The sequence below is a fragment of the Tenrec ecaudatus genome, chromosome 2 (assembly GCF_050624435.1).
Source record: "Tenrec ecaudatus isolate mTenEca1 chromosome 2, mTenEca1.hap1, whole genome shotgun sequence".
Classification (NCBI taxonomy): domain Eukaryota; kingdom Metazoa; phylum Chordata; class Mammalia; order Afrosoricida; family Tenrecidae; genus Tenrec; species Tenrec ecaudatus.
Genome location: NC_134531.1, coordinates 296,822,099 through 296,841,721, shown reverse-complemented (window position 1 = coordinate 296,841,721; position 19,623 = coordinate 296,822,099).

Genomic DNA, 19,623 nt, shown 5'->3' with positions numbered 1-19,623 from the left:
AAATTAAAACAAGTCCCCAAGAACCAAAATATGACCAAAATTGAGTATATCCCACTTGAAATTCAAGAAGTTATCAAGAACAGATTTGAATACTGACCAATAATGGCAGAAGACCAGATGAGCTGTGAGGTGACATGAAGAACATAATATAGGAAAAAGAGCAATGGGTCAGTAAAAATAAGAGAAAGAGATAAGAGATCATTTTCTTGGATGTCAAAAGACTGAAACTTGCTCTTAAACATACAGTAGCTAAGACAAATGGAAGAAATGATGAAGCAAACAAACTGAAACGAATATTTCAGAGGGAAGCTTGAGAAGAGGTAAAATATTATAACGACGTGTGCACAGCCCTAGAGTTAGAAAAACAAAAAGGAAGATCACGCTCAGTATATATTAAACCGAAAGAACTCAAGAAAAAAAGTAAGCCACAAGTTGCAACATTGAAAGTTCCTATGAGCAAAATATCGAACAATGAATAAAGCAGTGAAAGAAGATGAAAAGAGGCCAATACACAGAGTCACTGTGCCAAAAAGAACACCTTGACACTCCAGCATTTCAAGAGGTAGCATATACACAAGAATCCATCGCACTGATGGAAGACTGTCAAACTGCACCAGAAGCATTGGGTAAAACAAGGTTCCAGGAATGAATGAATGCCCACTGAAATGTTTCCACAAGGTGATGAAGCACTGAGAGCACTCATTCGTCTGTGCTGAGAAAGTTGGAAAGTAGCTACTTGGCAAACTGACTTGAAGAGATTCAAAGTTGCACTTATTCCAAAGCAATAGAGTGCTCTATTTGTTGTACTTATTCCAACGAGACAGTGTTCAAATTAGAGAACACTATTATTAATGTCCCATGCAAACCAAATTATGCTGAAGATCACATACAAGGATTGCATTCACGGGAAGCTTCCAGAGGCTCTGGTTGGATTCAAAATTGGACGTGGAACAAGGGATATCATTTTTGACATCAGTTGAGTCTTGGCTGAAACCAAAGAAAACCATCAAGATGTTTACCAGTGTTTTATTGACTGTACTAAGGCATCTGACTGTGTGGATACTAACAAGTTATGACTTGCCTCAGGAACAATGGGAATTCCAGAATACTTCACTGTGTTCATGGGGAAGCTGTACAAAGATCAATAGACAGGTGTGTAAGTAGAACAAGGGAGTACTGCGTGGTTTAATATTAAGGGAGTGGTGTATTGGGGTTGGATCCTCTTACCAGACTTATTCAATCTGTATACTGTGAAAATAATCAGAAAATCTGGTGTACATGGAGAAGAATGTGGCATCAATATTTTGGAAGGCTTATTACCAACCTGCAATATGCAGCGGGCACAACCTCCTGATGGAAAGTGAGGTGGACTTGAAGCACTTACTGATGAAAACCAAGGAGTGCAGCCATCTGTATGGATTAGAACCTAATGTACAGAAAACAAAACTCTTCCTTATTGGAACAATAGGTAACACCGTGATAAATGGCGAAACAATTGAAGTTGTCAAGGATTTCATCTTGCTTGGATCCACAATTAATACTCATGTAAGTAGCAGTCATAAGATCAAACAATCCATTACAGTAGGTAAATTTTCTGTACAAGAGCTCTTTGGGGTGTTGAAAAGCAACGCTGTTGCTTTGAGAACTAAGCTGTGATTGATCCGTCACAGTATTTTTAATTGCCTCATATACATGTGAAAGTTGGCCATTGACTACGAAAGACCAATGAATAATCAATGCACTTGAGTTATGGTGGTGGTTAAAAATGCGGGAAGTACCATGGACCGCCAAAAGAAAAAACAGGTTTGTTGTGGAAAAGGTATCATCAGAATGTTCCTTAGCGGCAAGGATGAGTGCATGGGTAGCCTTTGTCTCACATACATTGGACATGTTGTCAGAAGATACCCTGGAGAAGGATACCATGCTTCGTAAGTTAGAGGGGCAATGACAAAGAGATCTTCAAAGAGATGGATTGACACAGTGGCTGCAACTAAAGGCTCAAACATAGGAACAATTGTGAGGTTGGTGCAGGACATTTTTATGTTCTGTTGTATATAGGATTGCGTTGAGTAGGACCCTACTTAATAACACCTAACAGTTTCCATAATTTTCCCCTGTCTTTTGACAGACCAATGTGCATTTAAGTCATAAGAGGACATTACTAAACTGAAGAGCTTCTGTGAAAATAAGAGTCTTATAAAAAAGCCAAAAAAGTATTCATACATACAAAATCATGCTCACACATGATTCCTAGTTCTCGTATTAGCCTTTCAAATTTTAAATCAGAAATGTAATTTGAAGTCTGGACCTATCCTCAGTTAATCTTAAAGAGAAAACATTATTTCAAAAATGAGTGGTAATATATTTTAGAGACAAATGATAAATTTGTCTCAAAATCAAATATGTGAATATAAATCTAAGAAATCACTAATTATATTGTTACTTTGCCATAGTTTTCTTCAAACTTTTAAAACTTCTATTAATCTCACATGGTCAATTTTATTGCCCTTCTGTTTTTTAAACTCCTTTCATGCTTTTTGAATAGTAAAACTCATGTCTACCATTCATAATCATCTGTAAGCTACATGATATATTGTGGTAGTTATGTAATATGGTGTCAATTTGGGACTTGGGAGGATTAAGCGTGAAGGGTGGAGTCTAGTCGGTTAATCAGGTTGTAGCCACTGAGGCCTCTGTGTGGGCATGGCCTTCTGAGAATTCTGGGAACTCCTGTATTTCTGCCTTGGAGGCAAGAGACACTCTCTCTCTCAACTCACCCCCTGAGATGTCCTACTGACAAGACACATGACCCTATGCCCTGGGAGCTGGAGAAGCCACATGGACCTACCCTGATGCATCCAGACCTGTGGAACCAGAGATGCTACGCAGAGACTCCTGCCAGCCCTGAGATGCCTACAACACCATTGGATCCAGAAGAATTCCAAACCACTGTCCTGTGATCTTCCTTCATTCAGCATCATTGCATGTATTGCGTGAGTCCGAAGAGGGTTTTATAGATTGGTATTGGACATATGGGTTAATATCGACTTATGGACTTGATCTGGACTGGGCTGGGATGTTTTCTCGACATTCAATTGCTCTTGTATATAAACCTCTTGCTTATTGACATATGAGTCTCTTTGAATTTATTTCTCTAGCCTACCTGGACTAACACATGTATCCTCTCTTCCCACCAATATGCACTCTCCACTGTGAGTCCATCATCCTTATCATTTTCCTATGAAAGTGACTTTCTTCCTGCTGACCCCAATGTCTCTTAGGATCCCGGCTCTGCATGCTGAAATTGCACTTACTTTCCAGTAGTTTTATACTTCTTATCTCACAGAGAGAACATAGCTCTCTCATTTCTCAACTCATTGTACTTCTCTGACGGCATTTCTGATGTACTCCTTTGAGTTTTCTTTCTATGTACCTGACTTATCATTCCTGGTAGAAGGTAATATGTTGATATAAGTGGCCAACATTACCTATTTTTTTGTATTTTCTTATATATAGACGTTCCCTGTTTCTAATAGATGCTTAGGAATCATTTCGTTTAACATTCCACACAGTAAAATGGAAGCCCGACAATCACAGCAGGCAACGTCCTTTGAAAACTGCGATCAAAATGCCAAAGCTGGACTCACCATGACAAGAACTGGTTTGAAATGAAGGAACGTGAGGAACAAAACTGGCATTTTGTATGGTATCTGTTTTATCTTTCAAGCACCCTATCGGCATAGGCAGTATTCATTTTATTTTTATAAGTGTAAAAATTGGGTTACAGGAGGTGAGGTACTCACTCAAGTCTCTGGGAGTGTTGGAGCTGACGCTACAATCCAAAGCCATATTTCCAGTCTCCTTTTTGACATCCCTGAGCAATTTTTCCAGGTCTCTGTGTGGTGCAATGACTTTGTGCTTACTGCTGATCAAGTGACTGACAATTTAAAACCACCCAGTGGCACTGCTCAAGGAAGGGCTGTTTGTGTGTTTCCATAAAAATTATAGCCAAGGGAATCCTGTGGAGCTCTACTCTATAATCATTAGGGCTGCCATTAATTGGAATTGACCCCATGACAACAGGTCAGAGCTTGTGTCTTAAACCATTGTTTTTTCAATAAAATTCCTTACAATCTCTTAGATGAGTTTGTTTCTTATGTATTACTACTCATCGATCTATATGCTGATTTCCAAACCGGTCTTACTTGTTTTGTTCCACCCATCATACACCATTTCATATACACTGTTACTAGACTAATCCACTGGTACTAGATTAATTGTACTTAAAGCTTTTCATCAGCGCTGTATGGCTTGCTGAGTTACTTAGCTAAAATCATTTTGAATTTTAATCTTTTGATTTTGTTTTTTCTGGTTTGAATTATAATCTTAATAATTGATTTGACATCTCAAAATGGGGACCATAAGATAGTCTATCTCATAAAATTCTAGGTGTGAAATGGATGTTAGAGAAGTACAGCTATGCTGACATGAATACATTTTAAATATTTTTAATCACTTACATCATAGTTAAGTGATAGAAGGAGAAGCCTTGATCTCATCATTTTATAGAGAAGGGAGGTAAGACACAGACATCAGATTTACCTTAAATCAACCAGTGATACGATCAGGTCTATTAAACCCATAGATAGATATAGATATAGAGACAGAGATAGAGATAGAAAGATAGAGATAGAGATATAGACATAGACATACATATAGATAGACATACATGTGTTTCCTAGCCAAAAACTACTTGACTCACCTAACATAACAATTTTCTGTCCTACTCTCTGTCATCATGCATTTCTTACTTTACCCAGGTCTGTTTTCTCATCTTCCATTAACACACACTGGTACCATTCTTTTTTTTTTTTTTTTTTTGCGGAGTTTACTTTGAAAAGTCTTCCAAACCCTTTCCAGTTGTCAGTGCTCTCTGATGCTCATGGTCGTGTTCAGAAAACTCATGGTCTAAGATATATTCTATAGAAACTTTAGGGCATAACTCTTCATCCTTGCCTGACTTCCATTCATGTCAGCTTTCTATATTATACTTTTATCATGTAATTATATTGTTTCTAGTTGTTTCTGTATGAGGTCATTAGTTTATTGTGCCAACCTGGCCGATAAACACATGTGGGGTTAATTGAAGGGCAGAGATATAAATAGCTCCATGAACCTCGCATTTTAAGGTCTCAGATATCTTGCTTTGTGATGGTCAGACCAGGGTGCAGCTGCCTTAGCCAGTTCCCTGCTTCTGCTTGCGAGGCTGACATCCTGCAGGACATCCCTGAGGAGAAGCCGCATGAACCTACCCTGATGCAGCGCTGGGTGCTGGAACATCCGTGTGGAGACTCCTGCCAGCGCTGAGATACTTACACACCCTCACTGACTGGACATTCATCCTGCAGTCGCCATCATTGTGTGTGTTTTGTGAGATGGAGGAGGACTTTGTGGATTGGTGTTGGACATATGGGTTAATGGGTTAATGTTGGACTTGTTGGCTTGGGCAGTACTGGGTTGGGATGTTTTACTGATGCGCACTTAACCTTTATATAAAACTCTCTCTTATACATGAGGTTTTTTGGCTTTGTTTCTCTAGAGGACCCAGACTAACACACTAGACATGCTTTCTCGAGTGTGGCACTAGTTTTCCTTTTACACAAGGAGTTGTTAACACTCCGACCTAGCTGAAATTAAAGACGCCAGCGCTGCCTCGGCCTTGCCAGGTTCCTTGTGTCTCAGTGAGACTTGGTTTGCTATGTCATCTGTCACTCCAGACTGTTTGAGAGCAGGCACATTTGTGTTTGGGTTTTTATACTAATTTGTATCTGAAAGAGGTTTTTTCAATATTGCTATTTTCAACTATTATAAAGTCAAATTTTGTGTTCAGAAATGCCCTTAGCTCTTCTGCTAAAACTCAATTCAGTGCTTCTCCTAATTTTATAGTTCTCTGGAGATCTGTGTAATGCTGAAACATGAAAATGTGTATCCAAAGCATTGGTTTCCAAAGTATCTAACATAGCTGCCAGATTTTCTAGTGTTTTTTTTTTTACCCCTTCTCTCATTTCACTATAACCCTATTTTTTTCTCTTTATGTTATCTCCATTGAAGACATTTGGGAATTAAGTGGGCTAGTTTGCAGTCTGGACACTTGCTAATGAAACTTAAAAAATATCTCCATCCTCTTATTAGTGTATGGGCACACGTGCTGTTCTGTGAGTTCTTCAACAAATGTTTTTAAGCACACCTCCTGGAGGCATCCTTTGTTAATGATAGTTGTCTTTGGAAAAGAAACAGGAAAACTCGAGTGAATTTAATACGCGCACAGTGAAAGCTTAGCACTTTATGTCAACCCTGGGTCATTCTAGGACTAAATTGTCAATACAAACTTAAGACAAAATACTAAGGAAAGTTTCGTTTTACCTTTGGGCAAATGTCATCTCATTTTCTATTTAAAGCTTCACTGCTTATTTTAAACTCTTCTGAGTTCATTAACATTTATTTTCATTTTCTGGCAATATTAGCTCTTTCCATGTGCAACTCCTCTAGTGCCAATAAGCAGCAAGATATTAACATCATCCTTGGGTGGTGAGAGTATGCATTATTGTATAAGATACTATACGATGTATTTTTAATAGGAAGTTCTTTTATAATCTGAACAAAAATATTTAATTCCAATAATGCTAGAAAACATCTCAAACAAATACACTCATCTCTATTAAGGTGATTCTGACCAATAGCAACAATAAAGGACAGGGTCGAGATGCTCTTTGGGGCTTCTAAGGCAGTAAACCTTTACTGAAGCAGGAAACCTCATCTTTGGGGGGAAGAGTCAGGGGCGGTTCCAAACTGATGCTCTGGTGGTGAGCAGCTCAATTTATAACCCGCTGCGCCACCAGAAATCCTTCTGAAAAAAGTAGGGATTTCAAAGTTAATATCTAGTTAAAGCAGTGTTTCTTCTTACATATTTTAGCTGTATGTTTTTTTCTGGGTTCCAGTATTTTAACAGTATCTTGTGTGTGTGTGTGTGTGTGTGTGTGATATTCAATACGATAGCATTTGGTAAAATTGGCAGAGCATATATGGGGATGCAGTGATGATCCTCCACTGGGCAAGATCTAGGGAAAATATATTTCACAAATCCTGGTCGGTTTAGAGGAATAGCAGAGCATCAAAAGTATATCGGACCAAGGAATAGAAAGGCTAACCATTTTCCGCACACATTTCTTTCCACTGAAGTAATAGAGTAGTAAAATTACAAGTAGCAAGAAAGAATGTTTTTATTGTTCAGTAGCATTAATGGTGGTGAGGGAAAGCAGCAGAAATGTTTCCAGAGCATTGGAACGCTTTGGAAATGGCTGGGAGTGCACAGACAGGTCCGGAGTGGTCTCGGTCTTTGGATACCCAGATAGCAACAATGGGTGCAAGAATATGCCCCTGAGACCCAAAGAAGATGGTACCCTCAGTGGAGGCTAGAGTGGAGAGTGAAGGATTCTGGGCACATATGGCCCCATTGCCAGGATAGTATATAATCATGTTCAGACAGTTTGGCTTATGGGATGTTGTGTTAACTGAATAGTTGCCTAAATAATACAAAAGGTTACACTAGATATGATTGAATTTATAGTTAATTGGTAATGATTAATGCTTTCTCTCTGTGGACATTTGAACCGCAGGGAAATTTCTTTAAATAGTTTTGTTTAATTAGTTAGTTCGCTGTGATAATTACAAGTATAAGACAGAGACAAAATCAAGGGAGGTCTATGGAACTGTGCTCTCAGGGCTGGGCTGCTAACCGCAAAGTTGGCGTTTCAAAGCCACTAGCTGCTCTGCAGTAGGATGATGAGGCCGCTTGTTCCTGTAAACATTCACCGTCTCAGAAACCCTACACAAGGTCACCGCGAGCTGGAATTGATTCCATGGCAGTGATAAAGTGTCTTCTATGGCTACTGGCCCAGCTTGAACAATGTGTTTACAGTTTCACAAGCTGTGTAAACTTAGCAAAAATAAAATATATTAGCCAAACTTTGTTAAGATCACTGCCACATTCTCCTTCCATCACACTTCTCTTCTTACTGCTGAATCCAACGAAAGGAGATGGAGGTAAGGGGGAATCGAAACCAGGATTCAGTTTAATAAGACACCTGTAGCTGTTTCCCAACCCTTCCTGTTGTGAGCTAAGTCAGGGCTGGCTTCCTATGATGTCAGATGGCTGGGACTTAGGGTAGGCCCGATTAGGACACAGATGTGGGATGACAGTATCCTTATTCACTGGGACGAGAAACTTAGGGGTTTTGAAGTTTGCATTCTCACCCATCGGAATGTCTTCCAATCATCCAATGTGTGAGGATCTTAGTAGAGATTCAGATTAGTTAGGGAAATTTTCTCCTGCAAAGAACTGAAAGATTTTGTATACATTATTATAAATTCACAAGTACATCCCATGTTTCTTTATACATTGTGGGAAAGAACATCAACATTTCTGTATGTTTAGGGCACAAATCTGTAGTTTTATCACAATGTACAAAGCCAGTCAGTGTATAAAAAAATCATGTGTGATGCATTCTCGTTTACTAAATTGTACTTTATTTTTTTCTCTAAGAGGTAATCAGATGGCGTGCAGCCATACTTGTGGAGGGTAAAGTATTATGGAGTTGTGACAGTTCACTAGTAGAAGCATGAGGCTATGTTCCTGGATTTGCAGATGGTTTGGGCTACGTGTTGGGCTGCTACCTGCAACATCAACAGTTCTAAACTGAGAAACACCGGGCTTTCTACTCCTTTAATTAATCAAAGTCTTAGACACTCTCAGCGGGCAGGTCTAGCCTGTCCTATGAGCTTATGCAGCCACTTCAAACACTTTAAATATAGACCTAGAACTATCACCAAACCTTTTTATAGATGGCTGAAGACAGGCTCCACGAGGGTAGAAATGTCAGTCTCCTTTTCAACTTAGGTCAGGTGTATGTGATGAGAGCTCACACATGGGAAACACCCCATCGATTTCATGGAATAAATTGAGGTCATCTTTACACTTTGCTCTTTTTAAATGAAGAATCTTGGTTTTCTTTAGTAGTTTTTATTCTGTAATCTCGTTCTGCCCAGTTTCTTGTATTGGATTTTCCTACAGGCATCATGATGTTGACATGGAAAAATATATGAAAACATTATTTGGAGAAAAGCTGATGGTTTGAAACAAATTCTTTTCTAAGGTAGATATAGTGCCAGTTCAGGAAATATGCAAATGACTGAAAGAGAGTCAGAAAAGGTCCAGGGAAGGGAGGAAGCAGCTAGACCACGCAGGAGAGCTTATTATAAAAGGTGAAGGGCAGGTGAAAAGGGACAAGGGCTGAATATGGAGAGAGGTCTGAACTCAATTTTGATTTTCACCTTAAGAGCGACTCAAAGAGAATATAGAAATCAGTTCCCACATTTAGCCAAATAGTCCATTTAGGTTATAGGCTACAGACAGAGCCTTGAAAACCATCATCCTTACCTCTCAACAACATTTATTGAGTGTCATTAGCCCCCTGGGGCATCAACAGTCAAAACGACAAGCTAGTGCATTTTGTCCTGAACTGACGATTAGCACAGAACACAGGTCCCAGGGCTGAGACACTGACTGCGCTGTGAGCTGTGAGCCATGGGGCCACGGGCCACAGATGTTGCTTGTGGAGACTGGGCTCACAAACTAGACTCAACACAAAGGGACAACTCATCTTAGTGCCACTGATATTATTAAAATAACCTGACATAAGCATGTTTTAAGCGTTAGAAGACTAGCTCCTACATGTTCAACTATGCTGATTACGTAAACGTGAGACCCCTCCTTGGAATATTAGTTTTACTGGCATAGCATGTGATTGTTATGATATTAGAAAGCTTCATACACATAATAAAATAAGATTTAAAAAATAAAACACTTAGTGGGTGATACTATACATGGGGGGCACCGGAATGATTTGGATATGGGGGGGCTGCAAAACTAAATACTTACACTTTATCCTGGATTATGGGTTATTACTCAAAAGTGTATAATTGACAGGGGTCACTAGGTATTTTTTTTTGTTATAAGGGGCCATAGGACAAATATGTTTGGGAATCTAGGATACCCTCATATCTCCCTGTGTGTTTGTAAAAACATTTCACAGAATTAAAACTAAGCCCATACAAACCCATATTTATATGTGTAAAACCATGTATGTATACTTTCATTTACGTGTCTGTCTGTTCAATAATCTCTATGATGGCTTGCTTGTTAATTATTTTTAAAAACAATTTTTGGGAGCCCAAACAGATATATCTTTCCATAGCTCAATCTCATCAAGCAGTATTGCAAAATTGCTACCACACTCAGTTTCAAAACATTTTCTTCCTACTTTAACTCTGTGGTAGTTACATAATTTGTTGTCAATTTGAAGCTTCAGAGTGAAGAGGTGGAGTTTGGCCTGTCAATCAAATTGTAGCTTGATGACCTCATCTGAAGGTGCTAAGCAGATGAAAAGCTCATTGGAGGCATGTCATATGCCCACATCCTGAGAGACTCTACTGACAAGACCCATGGAACTATGCTGATGGCAGCGATATCCCTGGACATGGTGGGGTCACTTGGAGACCCACGCCAGGGATGAGATGCTTCCAGAGTCACTGGATCTATAAGGCTGTCCATTCATTGGCCTGTGATCTTCCTGCAGTTGGTGTCATTGCAAGTGTTTCGTGAGTCTGAGGAGGACTTTATAGATTGGTATTAGACATATGAGCTAATATCAGCCTTATGGACTTGATCTGGACTGAGCTGGGATGTTTTCTCGATAGTCCATTGTTCTTGTATATAAAGTTCTTTTTTATACATATACGTGTGTCCATACCTTTTGTTTCTGAAGTCTTCCCAGACTAGCACAAACTCCTTGATATCAGCTCCTCTTTACCCCTACCCCCACCCCACTGTCCCCCAGGAATCCATATTCTACTTGATTTCTCTATAGGTTCACCACTCCTGGCTTTCATATATCGAGAAACAGGAAAACATATAATAGAAATTCAAGAAGGCTGTCCACAATGATAAAATGCACCACAGATAAAACTCAATATGAAAAAAAACAAACAAACAGAAAATGTTGAAATTCAGATCAGGCCCAACGTGTATGAGAAGGGGGATCAAGGGACATGAATGTAACCAATCAATTCAAATTTATCATTTTGATCACCTATAATCATGTCTTCAATACTCTCTGTTTGATAATCAGTTTCTTCCTATTATTATGATAAAAGGTATATGGATAGAGGGAAATCACAGGAGGTATATCCTGTGGATCTCATGAATCTGTCTTGGGCTTCCATTGTTGTGTATAGCCTTCCGCAAAAGAGACTCTCTTGACTTAGGTTCTGATACTGTTTCCTCCTTTTGTTTTGGATGATGTGATTTACAATCCTTAGGTCACAAATGTTGGCGTGCTTCTTCCATGAAGACTTAGTTGACATCTCACTTAGATGGCTGCTCATTTGGAAACTAGCCTTTCAGACTCCAGATGCTGGTCTATCTGATAACCAGGCATCATCTACTTCCTTCACCACACTTTGCTATAGCACCTCTATCTTCCGTGTTCCCTTCATGAGGGTGAGTATCAAGCAGGGCCCTGATGTAAGAATTTAATTGTTCTTAAATGGAAGATTGGATTTAGTGTGAGCCCCAAATCCATTCCTGGGTTTCTATTTTTTTTATCTGCCTTTGGCTCCCCTCAGAGACCTCATTGTTAATTTTATAATTTTGCTAAATATGTAGTATTTAAAAAAATAATTAATTTTACTACTTGAGTTCATTTAAACTGATTTATAACCGAAAATTCTTTAAAGTTTTGATAATACAATGACTCAAATAACCTCACTGCACACTGAGAAGTAGTCTAATCATTAGCTATTGGGAACATGTGGGTTGGAACTTTTCTGTTTCAGTAAAATGTGGCTTAATGAAGACATCACCATCTACTGCTTCAAAGTCTCAAATATAAGTTAGGCAATGTGAACGTAGTGCTGAAGTTCTGTGAGGATAGTTTGTAGAACCCTTGAGACACTATTAGTGATGGTTAATTGTAAATGACAAGTGCTGTAATTTGAACCTCTGCTATCTTCATTCTAAAGACAAAGTCTGCTGGATTATTTACACCCATTTTCATATTCCATTTCAGAACTCCAAAATAAATTCTCTACTACTAGCTCCATTTTACTGATGAATAAATTAATGTTAGATAGCATACAGAGTTTTTCCAATAACATATTGAAAAAATTAGAATTTGAAAATGAAAAATAACATGTAGACTGTGTTATGAAAATTGAGTTTGGTGAGTCCCTGGCTAGTGACTCATTGCCTCAAAGTGTTCAGTTCTAGCTAAGATGCTTTCATAACGTTGTCCTCTCTATACTCTGCTATAGTCATGTTTGCATATGTAGAAAAAGCCCATGTCAAACCTATACGTATTTGTGGGTTTAATCCCATTTACTTTCCCACCACTATTCAACCTGCATGTCTACCTAGGTCTCCGCTTGTAAACTATTGCTATTACAGTCATTGAAGTGCTGCATACCTAATATTTTTGATTTCGTGCTGCCTTTAGAATGTGTGCTCTTCTGATATCTTCCTTTGTCTTCACTGTGCCGTGCTGACGCCTCACTTGTATCACTGGTCAACATGTGTTTGCCCTCTAGTTAGGTAGTGAGCCTCCTTTAACCACCAACCCATAATAACCTGCAAAGAATGATTATATCTCTGTGTAAACTGTTACTGGATTTTTTTTACAGTAGTTGTCTCAAATAATAGTTCTCCTTTTGTAGTTGACTATTTTCACTCAGCATATTGTCTTCCAAGTTCATTCTTACTCTTTCATTTTGCATAGTGTTTCATTGTGTGTTTGTCCCATAGTTTATATCATAGTCTATCCATTCATCTGCTGATGGGCACTTAGGTTGTTTCCGTCTTTCTGCTCTTGTGAATAATTCTGAAATATACATAGGTATGCATATACATGTTCATGTCAGAGTTCTTTATAATCCACTTATAAATAAAACACAAGTAAATAATTACACAGAACAAGGGCATTTGACAAAGTACTTTAGCCATTCTTGATAAAAATATTCATCAAAATAGAAGCAAAAAGGATATGTCTCAATGTAATTAAGGACGTATAAACAAAACCAATGACAAACATTATTTTCACAGTATACAGATGGAAAGTATCTCCTTTGTGAAGGGGATAAAGAATTCCCCTTTGTTCCACTTATTCAATATTTTACTGGGAGTTCCCAATAGAGAAATAAGACAAATAAGGGAAATAAAAGGCATTCAAATCTTAAAGGCATAAAACTGTATTTGTAGATGATGCAGTCGTGCATAGGAGCCGTCCTGGTGCAGTAGGTTAATGGCTGTGTTGCTAAACAAGACTGGCTGTTTAAACTCCCAGGAGAGAGATGGGCTGTTTGTCCCATAATGACGACGTACAACTTCAGTAATCCTTTGGAACCTTCTACTCTTGCCCACAGGTTCACTATGAAGCAGCATCAACTCAATGGCAGTGTGTTGTTAGTTTCTGTTTTGTTTTGAGCGCCCTCGGTGACTTAACAAGAAAAGCACTGGGACTAATCTAAGGATTCGCTGAAGTGTCAGGGCCAGTATCTGATCTTCAATGCATGACCAGAATCTTTTCATTTGGGAAGAGAAATGTCCTTAACAAACAACGCTGGTAAAATTGGATGTCCATTTACAACAAAATGAAAAAGGATCCATACTTCATGCCATACACAAAATTAACTTAAGATAGTTTTTTAAACCTATTGTAAAACCTAAAACTATAAAGATCATGAAAGAAAAAGAAGAGGCAAATTTAGAGCTCCCTAAATATAGGGTTAGTCTAAAAGCATTTTTAATTTTATTTTCCACAAAGCTCCCTTTTCCTTGCATAAAGACACTGTCAAATATAACGAAAAATGCACTAACAGCAAAAGGCACACTAGACAAGTGGGTCCTCCTAAAAATGAAACCTTTACGCATCAAAAAGTTTAACCAAAAGAGCATAAAGAGAATTTCAAACTGGGAAACGTTTTTGGCAAGGGCATATCAGCCAAGAGACTGATCTATGAAAGTTATAGGCATCTGGCAGAGCTCTCAGTCTCATTTTCAAATTGGCAGAGGCCATGAGCAGACCCTTCTTTGAAAAGGAGAAGTAGGAGCTACCAAAGCGATACTATTTTCAATTAGACGGCACCTAAAGCCAACAGCTTGATGACAAAGCTAACTGAATGTGAACAGATGTTTCAGTTACTTGGTTAGAGATCGAGGAATGTATGGCATTTTCTTGAAGGAGATGCCACATTTTCATTCTGTACACGAGGAGAGAAGCGGCTATTGAGAGATAGTGTAAGAGGAGCAATGGGGAAAGCATCCTATTGTATGGGATTTAGAAGCGTGCATCCACAGTGTGTCCTTTGCTATTTTATTCCATCTCTGTGCCACACAAATAACCCGAGGGGCTGGAGCACATGAAGAGGAAGTCAGGATCGGGCCTGGAGGAAGATTCATTCTCTTCGAGGGAAGAGAACTTGAGACACTTTTTCATCAAAGACTACGAAGACTACCATCTCAAGATAAAGAGAGTAAAATTCCACACAACTGGACAAATAGACAAATCAGAACAAACAGAAAATATTGACATTATTTTTAGAGATTTTCTTTTACTTGGAAGCAACAGACAAAACTAAAAATGTGGTAATATACGTCTCAAAGGATGCCTTTAGTGTTCTACAAAGATTTTGCTTTGAATTCTAATGTGTGCCTGACCCAAGCCAAGTGTTTTCAATAGTTTCATATGCATGCAAAAGCTGTAACATCGATAAAGAACATCCAACAATCGGTGTCTCTGAATTATGGAGGTGAAGGGTAGTAAATATAACACAGATGTCAGAAGAATCAGCAAGCCTGTGTTTGAAGAAGTACAGTCAGAATCCTCCTTAGAAGCACTTGTGGGGAGACCTTATATCAGAGACCTCAGGAGGGCCAAGACCCTGGAGAAATCTAGAATGCTTGCTAAAGTAGAAGACTCTCAATGAGACAGATTGAAACAGTGCCTGCAGCAATGGGATCAAGCCTCGGGACCACAGTGAGGCTGGTTAAAGACTGGGCAGTGTTTTGTTCTGTTGGACATAGAATCACTATGATTGAAACAGACTCAAAAGCATCTAACAACATGAAAGCCTTAATATCTCATGGCCATGGAGCCATTTCAAACTTACAGTGAGCTCAGACAACCAAACGCACTGCTATCTAGCTAGTGCCGACTCTGGCAAACCTTTAGAGTAGGGAACTTCTCTTGGGGATTTCTGGGAATAGAACTCTTTACGGAAGTAAAGAGTCTCCTTTTTCTCCTGAGGAGCAGGTGGTGGTTTCAAACTTGTAACCATGAGGATAGCTCATAAACACTAAGGCTCTTTAATGACCCTATATAAACCAAAGTCAATGCCATTACGTCAATGCTGACTCATAGTGACCCCCTGTGGGTTTCTGAAACAGCAGCTGTTTACAGGAGTAGAAAGTCCAGTCTTTCTCCCTCAGAGACGCTGCTGGTTTTAAACTGCCAACCACGCAGATTTCAGCCAAACTTGTAACCACCACATAACCGCTATGCTATCAGGGCTCCTATAGGACAGAGTAATACTGCTCTCTGAGACTGTAAATCTTTGGGATAATAGAAAGCATCATCTTTCTGCAGCAAGGCAGCTGATGGTTTCAAACTGCCGCACTTGCCTTTAGCAGCCCAACTTGGAAACCATAAAGCCACCCTCGGGCTCCTAGAGGTAATGCGAGGCGAAGGAAATGGAGCTCTTTAGGACAAACCAATCTTGGACAAAAGTGATTGAACGAGACAAACCTGTCAGAAAACTCTCATACTTAAGGAGGCAATGTAATAAGAGATAACAAAAACCTGAACTCACATGTTTACGGTCATCATGGAAAGGAAAGGATGAAGAATAGAAATAAAAGAGGAAATTTCATCTACTCACAGGTTAACCGAGTAGCTCTGTAGCAAAGCAGAAGCAAATTTATCGCCAAGACTTCAAGTTAAGTTCTTGGGAACATTCTTCAGCGACTAAAATGCTATTTAAAATGATACAAGAGTTTAAGTTGTTATATTTTATTCCATATAATTTTAGATATTTTGAATTGTTTCTGGAGGATAAGTATATATAAAAATGAATGCCTGAGGGCCCCTCATGTGTTAGATTAGGAGTGAAGAGGCATAATTGCGAATGGAAGAGAGGTAGACCTGGCAGCTAAGGAAATGAACTTGATCAGCAAGAGGGTTAATGTAGAGGCAAGTGCAGCAAAACTCAAGCACACCTTTCATGTATTTCTAAGTTTCACTGGCAGCAGAGATGGACACTGAAAGTCAGGATGGTTAATAGAAGGGAAGTCAAATGAGAGACGGCAAATTCAGAGGGATATAAGCCAAGCATGTAAGCTGCCATAGAAAGTTGTTCAAAAAAATCTTTGAAAAAATGATCAGAGCTAAAAAGGCATGAATTTAATCTGTTAATTGAAATGTGTTTCGGGGTGATTGAGAGAACAGTTTCATGATGTGTGGAATTCTCACTGCCATTTATTCAATGCTAACTCATAGTGATGCTCTAGAACAGGGTAGAACTGACCCCTGTGAGTTTCCAAGACAGTAACTCCTTGAGAGAGTAAAGAGCCCTATCTTCTTCACGGTGGAATTCTAATCATATACAATAAGTCAGCTATGTGGAAGGTTCCCGAAAGATAAAAGAAAGTAAATGACAGAACCGTAAGTTTGAGGGAGCAACATCCCCAGAAAGTATGCTTGCATCTTTACTTGTTTATTTTTATTAAGTCAGCCAAGCATGTTTGTAGGCAGAGGGAAGTAAAATCAGCTGGAAGTGGACATTAAAAAGTAAGTGTATATATGCAATAAGATTCTAAAGATATAATTGATAAATCAAAATCTCAGAAATGACACGGCAATGAATGTGTGGAAGAACACGATCAACCTTGCTTGTAAAAGATGAATATTTGTACGTGTAGATTCTTATGTTTCTCAGTAAACTAGGGGACAGGACCACCCATTTTAGCTAACCAGTTAGGTAACTTGATAGCTTCCTGAATTTGGTGAGGAAATTGCCACTGTCAACTGTAATGTATTGGTCACATTTCCCTGCTGGTGTTCTGCAAAGTTCCTGGAGACTTTTTTCTGTTATTCTGACATTATTAATGAAATGATTCCATTAAAGCACAAATTAGGCTAATACTTTATTGAATTAATTTATTTAGATTGAGTCTGATTACTTAGGTATCATGATAATCACCCTGGAAGTATTTGAATAAAGAGAAGTCAATTAATTTAATAAATTCTTCATTTACTTTTGCATTCTAGATGTAATGAAAGAATTCTTTTAACCCATTAGGGACTTTCCAACTTGCCTTGTTAAATGAAGCAACAAATAAAAATGTTTCCCATAAGACCCCTCTTTTGTAAGCAGCTTTCTAGAAATATATAGAATTATTCACATTGAAAATATCAGTGGTGTGATTATTATTTTATATTCTAAGTAATAGTTCTCTGGTGAAAAGTATCTTTTTAAGCAACTTCTAAATGTGTAGCTAATTGTGATTTTACTTATGAATTAGTGGATACCGTTATGAAAACAAATGACTTTTTTTCCCCCAGAGCTACATCTTTTAAGAACTGCTGCCAATAAACCCAAATATTGATCATGTCCTTTCTAGAATAGTCTAACAGGAAAATTCCATGGCATATGTGTGCTAGAGACATAATAGGACAAAGAGATTTATGTAGACTTTGGTATAACTTTGACCTTTTTAAACCAGAATCATCCATGCTAGCCTTCATTAGAATAGAAACCTAACCAAGATAAAGTTCATGTAGCAGAAAGAACACTTAAGCTCGACTATATTCCCATCAGAATATTTGTAGTCTAATATGCAAGATGATGTGACACATTTTTCTGAACCAAAGAATTAAATACCAAGGGCTCAAGTAGAAAGAAAATGCTTTGAAAACAGTGATGGCAACAAATGTACAAATGTTCTTGAGACAATGGATGGATGTATGGATTGTGATAAAAGGTGTACAAGCCTCCATTAAAATGATTAACAAAAAAAGAAAGAATCAAGTGGCCTGTGAATGCTATTAAAATATCACTACCTACCTCAGAAACTGGAAAGTAATATGTGAGCCTGGTAGATATGGAGAACTGTTGTAGTCAGGGGCCATCATGCCAGTAATGACTCATGGCAACCCTGCACACACAGAATGAAACACTGTCTGACCCTGCAACACCTTCATAATGGTTACATTTGAGTCCACTGCTGCATCCACTGTGTCAATCATCTTATTGAAGGCCTTCCTCTTTTAAAAATATCTCTTACTTCACCAAATATGGTATCCTTTTCCTAAGACTTGAATCTCTTGATTCTGTGTACACACAATATATATACAACGTCTTCCCAGCCTCATGTCTAAGGAGTATTTTGGCTATATTTCTTTCGAGCAGATTTATTTGTTCTTGTTGAAGTCCATGGTAAGTTCTTTCGAGCAGATTTATTTTTTTTTGTTGAAGTCCATGGTAAGTTCAATGTTCTTGACCAACACCAGAATTCAAGGACATCAATTCTTCTCTGTTCTCCCATTGGTCAGCTTTCAAATGCATATGAAGTGATAGAAAATACCATGGCTTTGAGTCAGATGCACCTCTGACTTTTTAAAGTAACATATTTGGTCTTTAACACTTTTACAGGTCTGGTGTAGCAGATGTGTCTAATGCAACATAAAGACAGGGAAAATAAAGGCAAATGTAGTATCCAAGGGGAGTGCGCACCTGCCAGAGGAAGTCAAAGAGGAGTCCTGGTGATGTTGTGGTTATGCTTTGGGCTGCTAGCCATATCGTCAGCAGTTCGAAACCACCAGCCACTCTGTGGGGGAAAAATGAGGTTCTCTATTACTGTAAAGAGTAGAAAAAGAGTCTTAGAGTATAATCTCAGAAACCCACCGGCTCGGTTCTACCTTGACCTGTAGTATTGTGGTAAATCAGAAGCAACTGCTGGCAGTGAGTTTGCTTTGGTCAATCTTAAACTGATAACCTCGGCAGTACTGCTGTTCTTGGTAGGCCTTACCAACCCTGCTGTCAACCTCCAACACTACTTTCAGAAAGAAAAAAAATCCCTTCATTCTTATGCAAAGTGATTTAGAAAACCCAAGGGAGTGGCCATCCAATGAAAATGAACAGGGGAGTCCTAAGAATGTTGGACTCTGTCTCCCCTCCCTGATGCACACTAACGCTTCTTGACAGAGGGAAAGTTTCTTCATTTCCAGTCTCTTTCTTTCTTTGAAGAGCTCTCAGAAATTTCCGTCAGAAAAGGAAAATGAGTCAACAGCAGCACCTCATGGCCGACAGTGTTTCTTCATAGAGGAAAGCTCATCCTTTTAGGAGCCTGGAGAGAATTCAGGATATCGTACTGGTTCGCTTTGTTGTTCACTTTCACTGGTCGACGGGATCACAGCGGCTCTCCGTCTCCTCCTTCAATCTGTTACAAGTCCAGGT